Below are 4,156 nucleotides of genomic sequence, written 5' to 3'. Positions count from 1 at the left end.
AGAAAATAAAACACACACAGACACACACAAAAAGAGGATAGATTTAGAACAAGAACAATCATCAGTGTTTACTTTTGCCACAATATAAGAGTATGAAAGTAAGATAAAACAAAATATTTTTTTTCACTGTTTGTCCAATTCAGATTTAGGATGTGTTTGTTTCAAAATCTAATTTTCAACCCAAAACACCCACCTTTGTTTTTCATATGTGATAGTGATATGGAATATATAGCTGAAGAAAACCCACAACAATAAACACTACAGTAAATATGAGATGCCCAGAAATCCTGCAAATGGTATGCAGAGTAGAAGACCTGGATAGCCAGCTAGCATCACTGGTACACCTTTCATATGGAGTATTTCACGCAAGGATCTTATTGGTGATTTCTCCAAATGAATGTATGTGTATATACATTTGTACATTTGTATGTGTGTATATATGTATATATACATGTACAGTAGTCAATAGTAAATTCTGCCCAAATAGTATAATAGTTGGAGAATTCTTGAAGACTTATTTGGTAAACAATTTAATATTGAAAGAGGGATAGAAGGGAATTGTGATAAGTTGAAATGCAACATTCCAGTTTCCTAAATGAAAATTTTTGTTTTGAAGGTATTCCATCTGAACAAAACTTAAAGGAGGACAAGTGTAACTGAAAGTGAAATCCCAGACAGGGAGGAAAAAGTATTTTGACTTCTGTAAAGTAATGATAATAATTGAAAAAAAAATCAATAAATATATATTTATTACAAAATTAAAAAAGGCATATTTAATAGTATGTTACGAGGAGAATTCAATGTAACAGCTTAACAATTAATATTTTTGATCTCAAAGTTTAGTGTTTTGCTTTTGCAAAAAAAAAAAAAAAGTTTTCTTTTAAATGTAGTCAATAATATGCTCTAAAAATGTATTATTTATTTTCCAGTCTTAATATGCTCTTAATAGTGCTACAGGTAGATAAAGTATATCACATTTTCTTCAGTTAATACCTGACATCTCAATAAAGATTGACTTTATTTGGAAATTAATTCTTCAGACAACTACAGAAAGACACAGTGTCTTCCCCATTACAGTCCTCTTTTCCTGGGTAAAATATTGAGAGGAAAAATAACAGGAAGTATGCACCACTGTAAGGCATAAGGAAACAAGATGAAAACTTTGCCTAAAATACAGTTTGTCACTCATCTGAGTTAGGAAATACTAGTACAAACATTTTAGCCATTTAGCTAGTGAACCTGAGAGAAAGAGGTCCTTGAGGAATGAGAAGATAAGTAAACAGACTGAAAAAAAAATACATAATTACGACCAATGGCACCTGAAAAACAGCAGTCTCAGAGAAGAGAAAAATTATGTATTTCCTTCACTCATTTATTTGAAGAATTTATTTGCAGAATTAGGTTTGTGTTGTGATAGCAGACGCTTCTGCATTCTCCAGAGTAGATTGGGAAAGCTGGAATGAGGATTGCCTACAAGAAAGCAGTATCACTGAACAGCTGTGAAAGAAACGTACTCACCATATACCTTTGGATCCTTCACCTTGGAATCTACTGCAAAAGCTCCAAAGCTCTACCTTTTAGATAAAGAGCCTTTGAAGTCTGAAGTAGTATCCAGAACAATTACTCATACAGCTGTTTGTCATTACCTGTTCAACTTCTGGGCAAAACAATCAAAGGTTTGTAACATAAAGGAATGACAACTTGTATCCCTAGAACAATATGCAGTGGAAGATTGGATCGTAGACACAAGGTGATATGCATAGGTGCCATAAATGTTGGGGCAACTTACAAACAATTATTATTTATGAATTATTTGAAGTCTGTGATGAAAACTGAAACATTAGACTAATAACTGTTTACTTTTCTGCAATGGATACAGAATCATATTAAAAAGTTTAATATCTTGCCTACAAGTTCATTTGAGGAATTTAACCTGAAGGTATTTTGTGCTGTTGCATATATGTATTGTGGCATCCCCCACAGTGGAATAATTATTCCTAGCATTGCCACTTTCTCTAGGCATCCAGTTCCTGCATTTGGTCCATGGGGATATAGTCTCCATTGTAAAACCGAGACATTTTAATATATTTGATGTTATTTGATCCAATGTAAATGGAGTCGTACTTATTCACTTATCTCCTCTTTTGGACAGCAACATGTCTTTGTTCCAAATAAACACATCTACCAAAAATTTTGTCATTGTAATACTATACATTTTTTCAGAAGTTCTACTTCTGTTTTTCTAAGCCTGAGATAAGGAGCACAAAAATGCCAATGGTAGCTAGAGGAAACCGGAGTGGATGCAGCCAGCTCTAGAAGGGTGTAACCTTTAGCAAATGGACATAAGCCAACAGAGGCTACCTGGCTTCAGGGCCCAGGATTGGTCCCTGACCTTCCTTCATTTAATAGTACAGGCACAGTAATACAGAGCTCAAACTGTTATCTTATATCAGTATCCACATGTTGGGGCATAGTATTAATTTTTATAAACATGACTGCTCTTGGATTTTTCATTATCTGTTAACATTAAAACATTTTAAAATAATGTCCTTTTTTAATTAAAAACAAAACAAAACAAAACACTAATTTGTTTGTTTGTTTGTTGTTGTTATTTTTACTTGCTTATTTATTTTGTTTCAAATATGGAAAAGTTACAGAAACAGCTTAGGTAAAAATGATACATTTTATTTGACTCTAAAAAATTTCTTGGCATATTTCACTTGGTCCCTTAAAAATTAAACAACAAAGGAAAGGATGAAAATTTGAAAAATGAAAATTTGTTTTATATGTTTGTTAAAAATAGAGCTCTAGCCCTTTTACTATATTTTGATCAAAGTTTTGTAATTGAAAATAACCTTTACATACAAGAAATGCTAAAGTGTTATGGCTGTTCTGATTTTTGTTAAAATATTTTTGATTAATCAACCTCTGATTTCTACTTTTAATTTCAGAAGTTCATGAACAGTCTGCCTTCCTCTTTAATTTCCTATGATAAACTGAAAAAAGTTACCCAGCTCAGACTACTGCTTACTCACAGTAGTAAGCAAGAGTCACAGCGTGTTACACATGGCAAATCAGTGTAAGCAGCATAATTTGTGTGTTGAGAGAAAAGAAAAATTCTCTCCTGTGCGTACAATTCACAGCACCTCTTTGAATACCTTTAAATAAATATCATGTTGCAAAAACTGCGCGTATGAGCCCACTTCTGACTAAATAGCTGTCAATAGGAAACCTAAAGCCAAGGAGCATTGCTATGCTTTTAGCCTTCCAACTTTTCCCCCAGTTGAGACTAATGCTCATCTGGAAATTAGATACGTTTACTTTGATGGAAACATGCAAATAACATCCAAGAATCTGATCCATTGTTTAATTTTCTGATGCATGTGTATTTCATGTTTAAGAGGTTATATCTCATTCAACTCTCTCCATCTCAATATCAGAAACAAAACTTAACTGACACAATATCTTTATCAATGACATAGACAGTGGGATTGAGTGCACCCTCAGCAAGTTCACATACAAGCTGAGTGGCGAGGTTGATATATTAGAAAGACGGGATGTCATCCAAAGGGATCTGGACAAGCTCGAGAAGTGGACCCACGTGAACTGAATGAATTTCAACAAGTCAAGTGCAAGGTGCTGCACCTGGGCCGGAACAATCCCAGACATCTACAGACTGGGTAAAGAACTCATTGAGAGCAGCCATGCAGAGAAGGACTTGAGGATTTTAGTGGATGAAAATCTCAACACGAGCCAGCAGTGCACACTTGCAGCCCAGAAAGCCAACTGCATTCTGGGCTGCATCAACAGGGAAGTGGCCAGCAGGTCAAGGAGGGTGATTGTGCCCCTCTGCTCTGCCCTTGTGAGGCCACACTTGGAGTACTGTGTCCATATCTGGGGCCCCCAGTGCAAGAAGGATGTGGGGCTGTTAGAACAGGTCCAGAGGAGGTCCAAAAGATGATCAGAGGGCCGGAGCACCTCTCTTACAAAGATAGGCTGAGAGAGCTGTTATTGTTCAGCCTACAGAAGAAAAGGCTCTAGGGTGACGTCTTTGCAACCTTTCAGTATTTAAAGGGGACTTATAAAAAAGAGCAACACTTTGCTCAATCAAATAATGACAGGATCATGAGGAATGGTTTTAAACTAAAAGAGGGGA

This window comes from Anas acuta, chromosome 1 (assembly GCF_963932015.1).
Source record: "Anas acuta chromosome 1, bAnaAcu1.1, whole genome shotgun sequence".
Classification (NCBI taxonomy): Eukaryota; Metazoa; Chordata; class Aves; order Anseriformes; family Anatidae; genus Anas; species Anas acuta.
This window is presented reverse-complemented; position numbering follows the sequence as displayed.